The sequence below is a fragment of the Echinops telfairi genome, unplaced genomic scaffold (genome assembly GCF_000313985.2).
Source record: "Echinops telfairi isolate 266 unplaced genomic scaffold, ASM31398v2 ScPeMD7_5;HRSCAF=22, whole genome shotgun sequence".
Taxonomy (NCBI): Eukaryota; Metazoa; Chordata; class Mammalia; order Afrosoricida; family Tenrecidae; genus Echinops; species Echinops telfairi.
The window spans coordinates 16,379,826-16,394,248 of record NW_022103901.1 but is presented as its reverse complement, the minus strand read 5'-3'; the positions used below and the strand labels follow the sequence as shown (position 1 = coordinate 16,394,248).

Here is a 14,423-nt window from a genome sequence, read left to right as displayed (position 1 = left end):
TATAGAGACAGGAACCAGATTATTGGTTTCTTGGGGCTCTGGCAGGGGAGGTTGGGGGGAAATAGACAACTAATAACAATGAGGACAAGAAAGAACATGTTCTAAAATTGTGGTGATGGTTCTACAATGCTTCTTAATAGAATGGAACTATTGAATTAATTATATGCCAATAAAACTGGGGTGGGGGCCCACAGGGGGAAGAGCCTCTGTGAGCCCCAGGCAGCTTCCAGGTTGTGAGATCCACCTGGCCTTCAGCTTCAGTAGTGGGTGCTGTCTTGGCGATCTACTTCTGCTGGGATGGACATACCACAAGGGAGAGACTTAAACAAAGAGAAGCTTCTTTTCTCACCGTCTAGGAAGCTGGAAGGAGGCCTGGTGGTGTAGTGGTTACGAGTTGGGCTGCGATCCACAGGGTCGGCAGTTTGAACCCACCAGCAGCTCTGCATGAGCCACACTGAGCTTTCTACTCCCGTCAAGATTTCCAGTCTCGGAAACCCACAGGGGCCGTCCTACCCTGTCCCATAGGGTCATTGTGAGTCAGAAAGGACTCTCTGGCAGTGAGTTTGAGAGGCTAGAAGTCTGACCTCGGGGACCCAGCGCTAGGAAAAGTCTATCTGTTTGCTCTGAGGTGAGATCCTAGTGGTTCTTCAGCTTCCATCCTTAGGTTCCTCGGTTGCCGTGCATGGATCCCTGATGGCGTCGTGGTTAAGAGTTGGGCTGCTAACCTCGAGGTGAGCAGTTCAAAACCACCAGCTGCTCCTCCGGAGAAAGAGGAGACTTTCTACTCCCATAAAGCGTTCCAGTCTCAGAGACCCACGGGCAGTTCTACCCTGTCTCAGTTGGCATCGGCTGCATGGCGTGAGTCCGTTTGTTTGTGTTGGCTCATCAGGTGGTATGCATGAACTCAGCTCAGCTCACTGCCATTGAGGGTCAGAGTCAACCGGCGGGTTCTGAGCTGTCCATCTTTACCAGAACAGACAGTGTCCTCTTTCTCCCACATGGTCTGTCTGAGCGGGCTTCCAAAAGTTCATGGAGAAATGAAACCAGAAGATAATGGAATCTTTCCGCAGACATTTGAAGCCCCTTGTATCTTCCCCTTGGATTTTGCTTGCTTGCTTATTATAACTTCCTATGTCACCCGCCCATATGAATAACACCCTCCTGCATATAACACGCACAGGATGTGTAGGAAACTAAGGAACCGGGGGGCCTCACCATTTGCCAAAGCCATACAGGCAGCATACACATCACTGGTGTCGAATGTTGGCATCTGCTCTTTTCTATCTCAAGAGAGATTGATTTAAGTCATACCCTACATTTATACGACCTCATTAACATAACAGAGGAGTTGAGTGACCATTGATGTTGGAGGCTATCCTGTCAAGACTTTCAGGGCTCGGGAAAGCGAGGCCGGCAGCCCTGGTGGGCTGTTGGGTACGCATCAGCCTGCTGATGACACAGTCGGTGGTTCAAACCCACTCACCTCTCTGAGGAAGAAAGGTGTGACTGACCACTCCTGTATGGATGTACAGCCTCAGAAACACCCTCATAGGGTCCCTCGGAGTCAGAGTCTACTCAGTGACCAGGGGGTTTGTGCTAGTTCTGTTGGCAGCTTTGGTGGAAACGCCGCGCTGTTTTGTACAGCCGTTGTCTCACCAGGAACCTTACTGCTTTGCCCCACTCCCTGGCCAATGGCTGTCATCTTCCGTTTGGTTGCTTTTTCATCTTCCCCGTCCTTCTGCTAGGTGCTATCGAGTCTGTCCGGAGTCATCGTTACCCTCGCTCTGCACAGCAGGGCCGCGCACTGTGCTGGCCCATCCTCACAAGGGCTGCCACGTTGGAGCCCCTGGGTGCCGCCGCTGTGTCAGTCCATCCCGTGGGAGCTTGCCCTCTCTTTCCCTGACCCTCGCCCTTACGATGTCTCTCTCCAGGGGCTCGTCTGCCCATCCTGATGACGTGCCCAAGGTAAGTGAGACAAAGTCTCGCCACCCTGTCCTCTCACAAGCCTTCTGGCTGCACGCCTACCGTTAGTGGAAGTCCGTAGTATATTCAATGTTCATTACCAACAGCATCATTCAAACGCATAATTCTTCTTCGGAATTCCTTATTCATGGCTTAGCTTTCACATGCACAGATGGGAATAAAAAAAATCGGAACAGCATGAATGTCATACAGCATCTCAGTGAGAAATGCCATCTTTGTGCTCTGGACCGATCCCTTTCAAGCCGACTGTCCATGCGGGCTAATCTTCTTTCGCATCAATTAGCCCTCTAAGGTTTGCTTCCTATAGATTTTTTGCATTTCTTATGAATTCTATTCTTAGGTCTCTTACGTTTTGTGTTGTTCAAAGGAGGGTGACTGCTTCCCTGGTTCCTTCTAAGTGCCTGTTGCCAGTATAAATCGGGATGTGATTGATTTTCATGTTTTCATTTTGGGCCCAGCCAACCAACGGAACAAATATCCTTGTGTGTGTTTTTCAGCAGATTTGCTTGGAGTTTCCGGGTATTGAGCTGTGTTATCTGCCTACAAATCACATTCATCTCCCCTCTCTTTCTCAGAGACACTGAAAATAAAGGTGGAGATTCCAGTGAGGAGGAGGAGGGGGAGGCGGAGGAGGAAAGGTGTGCGTGGACTGATCTCCTCTTGTGGGACCTTTTCCTTGGTTCTTCCCTTTCTACCGCTCCTTCCCATACGGTTCTCTTTGTACCTGACAGCCCATTGTGCTTCAAGACTCCTCTCAAACGTCACTTCCTCCAGGAAGCTCTCCTGGACCTGATAGCCCAGGTTCGGGTGTCCTGTGCTTCTCTGTCACAGAAGCCTATGGGAAACATACGGATTTCTCTCAAGCTGTCTCCCCCAAACATATGCCAGACTTAGTTGCTTGAGAATGACTATACACTTGGAGGTCATCAGGAGTAGGTTAGGGGTCATCTCCCTAAGAGCTATCAGCCATCTAGACCAAACAGACACCACTGGTTATCCCACAACAAGTAGGGCCCACTCCCTTCTGATAAGGATAGTAGTTGTCTGTTTCCTTGTAGGAGGCACCAAAGAGGTCAAACCCACCCAAGGATGACCAAGGTTAGGCTGCCATCATGAATCTAGGGTCCGCCCATCTTGTCACATGTGTACCCCTAGACCTTCCCATTCCTATGGGCACACCCCTAGCTCATCCCCTTCCTGTCACGCTTATGCCTATCATAGCTCCCCTTCCTGCAACGTGTATGCCTATTGTCCTGCCCCTTCCTGTGACGTGTGGTTAACTGTAATCATGTCCCCCTAAAGAGATATAATACTTGGTTAGCAAGAAAGAAAAGAGCTCTCCCCGGCTCTCGGCCCCGAGGGTCTCTCCTGCTCTCGTGGCCGGGTTCCCACCACAAGGACCACCAAGCAGGGCTAAGGTGAGCAATACTACCATGAATTGTGTCTGACTCCATTACTTGACTCCATCCTTTACCTCTCATGCTCTCTATGACTTTACTATAATCTCTACTTATTATCGCTATACAATTGCACCTACCGGACCTGTGATGATTTGTGGGGGACCCTCTTCATTACCCCACAGAGGCTGGTGGGTCTGTTGTCCTGCATTTGAAGGCAGATATGGTTAATGTGGAGAGCTCTCAGAGGGCAGCCAGTGTGTCCACTGCCAGGGACGCCTGTCTTCAGTCGGCCCACCATCCGTCTCCCCTTCCATTTCCTTCTGAGGGGCTCCTCCCCCCCATGACATCCAGGGAGTCAGGATCGAAAGCAAAAGCCTGCCACCCTCCTGCCAGGGACCTTGACTATTGGCTCTTGAGACAAAGAGGTGGCAATGGTTGGACGCTCACCATGGAGGGCACACCTTACAATTCCCCTTTCCCAACCTCTGGAGCGAGGAGCCCTGGGAATAGTGCAGTGATGACATGTTGGGCTGTGAACCCCAAGATGAGCAGTTTGAAACTGCCAGCTTCCCCAAGGGAGAAAGACCAGGCCTTCTACTCCTGTCACAAACGGGAGCCTCGGAAGCCGACTGGAGCGGTAGCGGTCTTCCCGTCCTGGAGAGTCGCTATGATCAGGACGGCCTCCATGACAGGGAGTTGGGTTTGGTTTGTTTGTTTTTAGGATAGAATCATCCTTTATTGCTGGACACTTTCATAAAACTTTCAGCGAACATCTCCCCAGTGGAGAACGAGTCCCGAGACAGCAGCAGGTGCTTGCTTGCCTCGGGGCCTGGGCTCGTGTACTTCCCCCCCCTCCTGAGTTCACCCCGCTGCTTTTTGATGGCAGCCGTGCGCTTCCTCGTTTTCTGTAAAATCATCTAACGCTACCTTGCATTCTTTCTTTGCCTGGATCCCACCGATTCCATGGGCCCGTTCAATCCACTCTTTTTCAAGGGAACTGAGATGGATTCCTGTGGGACTGTGCAGCGCTTCGGATTGTCAGCCGGCGGTCTAGATGAAGGCCCGGCCTCTTCTGCACGTCCAAGAAAGCCTTGGTTTATCGCCGAGGTGTTCTTGACGTCTCACCTGGTTTGGGTTGTGACCTCTGGAGCCGCCCGCTGTCCAGCCTCCCATCGTGTCCAGAAACAGCCCTTTTCTTGTCGAGGAATTAATTTGTGCTTAAATTAGCCAGTGGATGTCAGGGTAGATCAGGTTGCTGTGAGAAACAAATGAACATCTCAGTGGCTTAACCTACGAAAAGTCCACTCCTCGTTTACGTCACAGTCACCGTGGGTGGGCAGGTGGGCTCCGTTCCACACAGCCACTTGGGGCCTCAGGACGTTTCCAGCTGTGGCTCAACACCCCTTTAAGGACTCCTTGGAGTCCTCTGTCCAAACCTCTGCAGCTACTGGCAGACATATGAGAGAGTCCAGAGGATTCCACTGGAAGTGTCTTAAGGCGATAGCATCTATCATTTACCCCAAATCCCATTGTTCAGAACTTTAATGCCGCACCTGATTACAGGGAAGCTTTTTTGTTTTGTTTTGTTTTTACACTTAGGAAATCCCATGGAGCCATTTGTATCATCTTATAGGATGGCTATGAATTGGAATCGACCTGGCACTGTGGGTCTTGGTGTGTTGTTAGCACAAGAAAAGGGATGCTGGTGGCGTAGTGGTGAAGTGTTTGGCTGCTACGCAGAAGGTCAGTGGTTCAAACCCACCAGCTTCTTAGATTCCATCCAGCTCAAGAAATGTTTTGAAAGTCTGCAGCAACAGCAACTGGATGAATGGTTCCTGGGGGTATGGAGGGAGGTCAGGGGTCAGGGAGGATGTGGAGTACGAGAATGATGAAAATGTTCTCAACCTGATTGTGGTGATGATTCTACAACTCTCCTTGATGTGATTGAACTATTGAATTGTATGATATGTGAATTATAGGCCAAGAAGACTGTTAAGAAAGAAAGGAAGGCTTCCAGATACATTCCCGAAGAGAAAGAAATGGGGCTTGGTAAAGAGCACTATTTCTGCAACTGATACTTGCAACTAACCACGGAATCTCCACGGACCCATTAGCTATGGTCTCCTCAGTCCCCATGCCCGTGTCTGAATAAACCAGCCAATGAATGAATGTCCTGGGTTCCAATGCTCACAATCACCCTCACCTGGCTCACAGAAGGGAAGCATCTGGCCAGAGCTCACTCAGCTGGCCAGGGGCAGAGTCAGGATCCCAAGCCAGTGGTCCTCCGGTCCTGCGAGCAGAAAATGACATCAATGAGAGCCAGCCTCTGGCCTGGAGGAGTTCCCATCTGAAGAGCAAAGCCCAGAGTAGCCAAGCTTGTGGAGATTTAAAGACCAACTTGGGAACCACAGGGAGATGATACAGACCCCGTTGTCAAAGGCACTGCGTGGATACATGGGGAGAGCAGGTTGGAAAGGTGCCATGGACAAGGCAGAGCTCAAAGTCAAGATAAGCGAGGCACACGCAAACTTTCGCAGGGACACTTGGGAGTCAGACTTCAGCTACTGCTTTGTGATGGATCTGACAGCAGTCAGTTCGGGATGCAAGCCCCAGCCTAGCTGTCTGCCTGCACACACACACACACACACACACACACACACACATGATGTCACGGGCTGAGCATCTTCAGACGTCTTCAATCTTGTGCAAAAAGCAACCATTCAAATGGGCTTTAACAGAACACAGATATGATTCGCACAGACGAAAGTGCAAGTGTATGGGGCCTTCAGGTGACAAGACAGGAAGCTGAAGGGATAAAACGAGTTGCCCCCGAAAGGCCCACCAATCGGTTATGAATCATTAGCCAAGCCCACAAGGAAAGAGTCTTTCCTAAGAGAGCAAGCACACACTAGAAGGCTATGGGCAGAGATGTGCACAGCAAGGACCAAGGAGATCACATGCACTGACGTACGCCCACTCCAAGCCTGGACATGTGGAGTAAAGACTAGTTACATTTCACGTCACACGTATGCACGAGCATATCCACTAAGAGCCCGCAGACGCACACCACCCCACCCTCCGAGTGGATGTGGGAGGAGACCCGTCAGGGTTCCACCCCGACCTCCTTTCCTAGTCTCGCTGCGTGTCTTGCAGGAGATGACCCATCCTTGTCTGGGAGACTGTACTCTCCAAAACGTTACGTCCCCTCAGAAAAGCATTCACTGCCGTGCTTGTGCGTGTGAGTGAATTCTTTTCTGTTGAGAATCAAGAGCCGAGGAAAGTGCCCCAGAAGCTAAGCCAAGCATAGCTTGGTCCTTGGGACGATTTCCCCCTTGTCAGGGACCTTGGTTGCTCCGGTCTCGCAGACTCTCAGGATGAAGTCCAAAAATAAAGACAGCCTTCCTTCTCGACTCTTGCCGGAAAGAACTTCTCTGGGGAGGTCGTCTCTTGTGAGCTAGCTGCACGGGAAGTGGAAGCCCTGGTCTGCGTGGTGCCCATCCACTATGCGCCAACCACGTCTGCCCAGTGCCATCCTGCCAGCCGCAGGACTTGTTCCATCAGAGGAGACAATAGAAGCCAGGAGCTGGCAGAGCCAGACTTCCGTTGGTGCTTGGAGCCATTTGGGGAACCTGCCCAACACATCCTGACCTAGTAGGAGACCTCTGGTGGATAGGTCGGGTCCCCTTCAAAGACTCAATGAATGGGTGTCTCTGGTACCTGGAAGGGCCCGTGAGGACTTGGTAGGTTCCTAGGTTGACAGTAGTTAGGCAAGCATCTCTACCTGCCAGTAGAGATGTTCCCGCTCAGTTCCTCTGTGCAACATTACCTCCGTGGCGCAGTTTGAAAATTAGAACTGGTTGGGGACAGCCTGGCTGAGCAGCAGGGAGGGGCGGGTAAGAATTCTTTGGAATTCACACCATCTAGAATGAACGAGCCTGTCCCATGTGTTGATTTAAAAATGATAACATAGACAGTAGGAATGCTTTCAGCAGCAAGTAGCATACACTTAAAAATTAGATAGTCTTTTTTCTTGTTTGCTAATAAAACCCAAAAACTTACTGCCATTGAATCAATGACGAATCATAGTGACCCCCATGGGACACTATGAATCAGCCCATAAGTCTTTATGGGAGTAGAAAGCTCTTCTGTCTCCCAAGGAGCAGCTGGTGGTTTTGAACAACTGACCTAAAGAGTTAGCAGCCCAACGTGTAGCCATACGCCACCAGGGCTCCTCTGTTGACTGATGGATAAACAATATATTCACTTGGCTGCTCAATGGTGCCCTGGTATCTCTAGCACTCTCTTGGCCCAGTGGTCATCTCACAGTGACAAGAGGACTGCGCTAGCTCTGGACACTCATTCACTCCCTCAGGAAGATGCAGAGGGAAGGGTCAGTGCCAGCCACACGTGGCCCCCTTTTGGGGTGTAAAATTTAAAACCTCCCTATAAGCCTCAAGTCGTCTTTGGCTCGTGTCTTGTTGACCAGAACTGGGTAGTACAACCTCCTGAAGCTGAAGAGAAGCTAAGGGGGGAAAAATCAGAAAACATAGCTTTGCTGCACTTACAGTAACACAGACGAGTAGGAGGTGAGGAATGGTAGTACTAGCCATAGTTGTCAATAGGGCAGTCATTCGTTTTTTAAATCACTTTATTTGGGGCTCATACAGCACTTATCACAATCCATACATCCATCCATTGTGTCAAGCACACTTGTACATTTGTTGCCATCATCATTTTCAAAACATTTTATTTCTACTTGAGCCCTTGGTATCAGCTCCTCATTTTTCCCCCTCCCTCCCTTCCCCTCCCTCCCTCCTGAACCCTTGATAATTTATAAATTGTTATTATTTTTCATGTCTTACATAGACTGATGTCTCCCTTCACCCACTTTTCTGTTGTCCATCCCCCTGGGAGGGAGTTATATGTAAATCATTGTAATTGATTCCTTCTTTCTACCCCACCTTCCCTTTACCCTCCTGGTATCTTTACTCTCATTATTGGTCCTGAGAGGTTCATCTGCCCTGGATTCCCTGTGTTTCCAGCTCTTATCTGTACCTGTGTATATCCTCTGGTCTAGCCGGATTTCTAAGGTAGAATTGAGATCATGATAGTGGGGAGGGGTGGGGAAGGAAGCATTAAAGAACTATAGGTAAGTTGTATGTTTCATTGGTGCTATACTGCACCCTGACTGGTTCATCTCTTCCTTGTGACCCTTCTGTAAGGGGGTGTCCAATTGTCTACAGATGGGCTTTGGGTCTCCACTCTGCACTGCCCCCTCATCCACATTGATACGATTTTTTGTTCTGGGTCTTTGATGCCTGATACCTGATACCCATCAACACCTCATGATCACACAGGCTGGTGTGCTGCTTCCATGTGGACTTTGTTTTTCAGCTAGATGGCTGCTCGTTTCTCTTCAAGCCTTTAAGACCCCAGGGCAGGTTATTCTTACAGTCACATGAACTCATGTGCTTTGTAATTTCCTGGTACTTGATGTCATTTGTTCTTCTCTGCTATGAAACCACTTCAAGAGAGGGCAAAGGACAAATCTCTGGCTTCTTGGCCCCTAAGAGATGCGGATTTGCTACCTTCAGATTAGGCCCAGTCATTCCCGGGGGCAGTGGGAGGAAGCGAGATGGGAGGTAGAGAAAAGAAGGCAGTTTGGGAAGTCTCAGAAAGAGGCCGGAGCCCTGCTTCTCATGGGGGGAAGCATCGAGACCCCAGAGAGAGGTTTTGGAAATGCCCTGCCCTAGTTCCCAGTGGGGGAGGTGGGCAAGGTGCAGAATGACCTTTGGCCCCTGGGTGTGGCCCTGAAGACAGGGCTGAGGGCCTGTGCAGACATATCAGGTGGCCTGGGAACTGAGGGATGGCATCCTGTGTGGACTGAGGTCTTCAGGACAGAGCCTGCCAACCACAGCAGGGCACTTTAAAAGTCTGTCCCCCAGGAATTGGATACATTCACATAGAGAGATGGGAAGAGTCCTCCTGACCTGCAGCTGAAGTAACGCCGAGTTGTGGAAAAAATGGACACACTTGGTGCACACTGATGTGGACGGAGACCACCGTCTGAGGCAGGAACCTGGAGGTACTTCCCAGCATCCATCAGGAATGGCTAGAATGAGGAATCTTCCTGGGCATGAAGTCCAGGCCCTGTTGAAGCTAAGCACCATCCGTGGCTGAGCTGTAGCCCCTGAAGCACTCTGGGCTTGTTGAATGTCTCCCTAAGAGGAGGCACACACTCCTCCTCCTTTTCCATTGCTGTCCAACTAAGGAGCTCCAAGCAGCCATTTGGGAACAAGACGTGATCTTAAGTGTGGAAGGTGGAAGAGAAAGCTGAACCTGAGTGTATTAGTCTGGGTTGACTAGAGAAATTCATAGACACTCATGTGTGTAAGAGAGAACTTTATGTCAAAGAGCAATTATACATTAAGAAAACATCCCAGCCCAGTCCAGATCAAGTCCATATGTCCAATATTACCCCACATGTCGGATACTAGTCCATAAATTCCTTTAGACTCACATAGTCATGCAATGACGCAGAATGCAGGAAGATCACAGACTGGTGGGTGGAAAGTCTTGTGGATCCAGTAATGGTGAGAGCCTCTCAGCACTGGCGTGGGTCTCCATGTGGCTCCTCCAGCTCCAGGGCTCTGGCTGCATCAATGTAGCTCCATCAGGAAATGTCTCAAAGGGAGTGTGTGTATTCAGTGAGCTATTCATCTCCAAATGAGGTCATCTCCAAATAAGGTCATCAAGCTGAGACCTGATTGACAGGCAAAACTCCACCCCTTCACTCTTGATAGTCTCAAATTGACAACAGATGATGTAACTACCATAAGGCTACACTGAAGCTCTGGGATATCCTGGATTCCTGTCTCCAGACTGGTTCTGCATGGACAGGACATCACTTTCCAGCAGAAGTCAGGGCTGCCTTGCAGGGCAAAAAACAAAACAAAAAAACCCCTCCAAACTCACTCACTGTCATGGAATCAATTCCGACTCATAACAACCTCGTAGGACAGAGTAGAACTGCCACTGGGGGTTTCCAAGATGCAGCTCTTTTTTTTTTTTTTGAACATCCAAAATGTTTTAATAACAGGATGGGATCTGGGATTAGTTTAAAAATATGGAACGCTTCACGAATTTGCATGTCATCCTTGCGCAGGGGCCATGCTAATCTCCTCTGTATCGTTCCAATTTTAGTATATGTGCTGCCGAAGCGAGCACCAAGATGCAGCTCTTCACGGGAGTAGAAAGCCTCATGGAATGGCTGGTGGTTTCAAACTGCTGACCTCATGGTTAGCAGCCCAACTTGTAACCACCCACCACCAGGGCTCCCAGGGCAGCGCTGGGTAATAATTCCCATTCCCTTTCTGAGCCTCAGTTTCCTCCATTGAAAACTAAGACGCTTAATATGATGATGGCTGCTGTTGTGTGTTTTGCCTCCCAAAGCTTTGTGGGTAGCTCTTCAGAAACATTAGGGCCGGTTGACCCTTCCACGGGCTCAGTGGAGCTGGGCAGAGGTGTAGGTACACTCACAGAGCGCTGGCCGGTTTGTCAGCCTCCCTCTCTCTGGCTTCACTTGCTGTCTCTGTCTCTGAGGCTCCAAGACTGGTTTCAGCCCTCAGGTAACTACTGGCTGTCCTCCCAGAATGCAGTGGGAAAGGTATGGACAAGTCCTGTTCCCAGACCTGATATCTGACTGGTGACCCAAAGCCTACTCTGCCCTGGGACCTCATAAAAGGGACATGATTTTTATTTGATGAAGGCCAGTGGTAAGGGCTTTCATGATTACGTAACTCACGGACCTTCCTCAATAGAGAACTTGAAGCAAATCCCTGCACTTGGACCTAGCATGCCATACCCTCTACTGTCTCAGGAACTTGCCTCTTCTATATTTTTAAGCACTTTCTCTCACCTATTTAAAAAATAGATAATTCACATGCTTAACACATTAAGAGTAGACTTGTCAACTCTTTCCCCAAGCCCCCACCACCACATAACTCAACTCCTTTGTAGGACTCATGGCCCCCACCCCCCAGGGTTTCTATGCAAAACAAGGATGGCGTGTTCAGCTGGGTTGGTTAGAGAAACAGACCCAGTGACACCGGTAGAGGTATAAGAAAGAACTTCATGTCAGCCCAGTCTAACTCAAGTCCCTAAGTCTGAGGTTAGTCCGTAAGTCCTTCTTCAGACTCCTGTAGCCACAGGCCAACGATGCAGAATGATGAGCCCGGAAGTAAGAAGATCCCAGTCCTGTGGGCGCAGAGATCCGTAGCTCCAAAGTCAGTGGAAATAAATGGCAGGGCACCAGCAGCTCCGTGTCGGGCAGCCCCATGGAGCCAGCTCTTGAGGCAGGCAGAGTTCCCGCAGCCAGGGGAGAGAGCAAGAAACCATTCCCAGAGTCCTTCACTCTCATACCGAAGGCCACACCCCAAGGAGGTGTCATCAAGTTGCTTCTTGATTAACAGGCTTGACTCCACCCCTAGCTAGGAGTGTATGTTGATATAAACCCACTGGACTACCACGGATGGCTTTGTATTGCCCATTCCCTCCCCCACGTCTTCCCTAAAAGGTGACACATTTAGTACTCTGTTCCCTGGCTTTTTTTTTTTTTTTTCACTTAACAGGAGAGCCTAGAACTCGTTGCAGTATAGTCCACAAAGTCTTCTGTGTTCTTCTTCTCAACTTGGTATTGTGATTTGGTGAACAGCGTATCAGTTTTCCATTCAACCATTCACACACGTTTGTTTCGTGTCATTGAATGCAGTCCCCACGATGTGCCAGCACTCATCCCACTTCTACCCGGGGTTTCCCATTTCCATGTGTCCTTCTTCCCTCGCCCTTCCTGTCTTCTGAAATTTGGCCCTGGGAATATTCTGTCCATTGGGTCTCAAATGATGGATGGGTCCTAAGCAGTACATCCCTCTCTGGTGTTATTGTTCAACGTATGGACTTGTCTGCTGTTGGGCTGAAAATCGAGTCATGGAGGTGAGTTCATTCCCAAGTTCAAAGGGTGACTAATTGCCTAGCCTCAAGGGTTCTACCTATCTCAATCCAGCCAGACAGCCTGGTTTTATTTTCCCCCCATGTTTTTCTCCCAGTCTTTTCCAGAACAATCTAATGTGACCTAGTCTTGGGCTGTCATTCATTTTTGTTTTTTTCTTCATTGTGGTAATGATATCCACAATAAGACCAATGCCAATTCAGCAAATTTGACATGCATAATTCAGTGTCATTGATTGTGTCCATCATTTATGCAACCACTATGACTATTGTTTGTCCGAATTATTCCACGACCATGAACAGAAATTCAGTGTCTTGCTATGCAATGGATTTTCCCTCCCCTCTTCTCCCACCCTTGGTAACTACTAAAGCTCTGGACTCTGTTAGGGATTGAATGTGTCCCCCCAAAATGTGTGTTATAAAGCCTACCCTTATTCCTATGATATAATCCAATTTGGGAATAGTTTCCTCTTTATGTTCACGAGGTTATATCAGAGTGTGTGTGTGTGTGTGTGTGTGTGTTTACAATTCCTGTAATGGTTTATTACACATAAGATATTAAAAGATTGACAAGCCCATAAAAGATGGACATTTATGGTAATACTCTAAATTGTGACTTTTCTTAAGTACATTTTCATAATTTGCTGGTGATGAATACATGAACGAACAACTTTCATATATTAATCTTATATGAGGTCACTTTGCTAACTTCTCCCCTTGTATTCAAATGATGTGAAGGTAGATTATGTGGGTTTTCCATTGAAATTATAACAACAATCATCCAAAAATAATCAGAAAATAAGTTTGTTTCTTTTTAAAACATTTCATTGGCCTATACCTCCTATACCATACAATTTAATCTTTCCATCTGAGTCATCTTCATTACTATTCTCTACTTGATATTAGGTTCAAATGTCCCTTGCAATGGGTACACAGAACTCGCAGACAAGACTCATGATTACAGGGTTTAATGAGGCAGTTAACAAGTTGTAATGCCCCAGAGCATGTCTGGGGGTTGAGTTGTTTATCAGGACACCTTACATACAAAGTTCTGTCAAGTCTGTCAACAAATGCCCAACGGGCAGACCACTCTGCTATAAGCTTCAACCCAAAGGCATTCAGCCCAAGCTCACGGGTCACCAAACTCAGCTCCCTGAATTAAATGCCCAGTCACCCCACTCCAGGAAGCCTTCGTCCAAAGGCACTCAGCTCTACTAACTTATGTCCACAAGTCCAACTTCCCCAACTAAGTGCCCAGAGGCACCCCACACCACAAGCCAGACTCCTGCACAAAAAGCACTCGCTTTTCTTGCCCCGTGGGTGGGAGAGTCCCATCCCTCTGTGCCGTGTTCTGGCTCCTGGTTCTGCTGCTGCTCCCTGACGGTACAGCTGTCCTCTGGATCCAGGAAGCTCGCTGGGCAGGGATCGAAAATACAGAGGCCATGCTCCACTCCTGGCTCTTGCTGGTCATGAGATCCCCACCCCGCCTGCTTCTAAAGAGGCTCATTTTATACATAGCAGGGAATCCTGTTCACAATTACTCACAGGTGAATCCTAGCCGTCTCTCTCCCCGCCTTCTTACTAGACCCATGTAAGGTAAGATCATTTTATAGATGTTAGAGACTTTGGCCAGAAGAGCCATGCTAAATAATTCACTGCCTCGGCACAATCATATTAAGAAAATTTGTGCAATCAGCACCACAATCAATTTCTGAACATTTTCTTCTTATACTCATGAATATTCTCCCCATTCCCACTGCCCCTGAGAGGCCAACATTGAGACACAGATGGAGATAGGATTGAGACGAAGAACGTGAGGTTAAGAGCGGCTTTATTAGGGCAGGGAAAGAGCTCCCGGGAGGGAAGGGAGAGCAGAGACAGGGACAGGAGCATCTTGAGCTCCTGGGCGGGTTCCGAGACCCAACGAGCTGGGTCAGGGAAATCGCAGCTTGTCGGTGAGGTGGTGGGAGATATATGGGGCTCGAGCTAGGAAGGTGTATTGACAACAAGAAGGGAGATTTTTTTTTTTTTTTT

The 14,423-nt window shown here is 48.8% G+C and overlaps 1 non-coding gene across 1 annotated transcript; it reads right to left on the bottom strand.

Annotated features, from left to right (window-relative positions):
* Window positions 1-10,503: 10,503 nt before the first annotated feature.
* Window positions 10,504-10,610, bottom strand: LOC115868000. The gene has a single exon (XR_004045363.1). It is a non-coding gene; the product is annotated as a U6 spliceosomal RNA (small nuclear RNA).
* Between the last annotated feature and the right edge of the window lie 3,813 nt (window positions 10,611-14,423).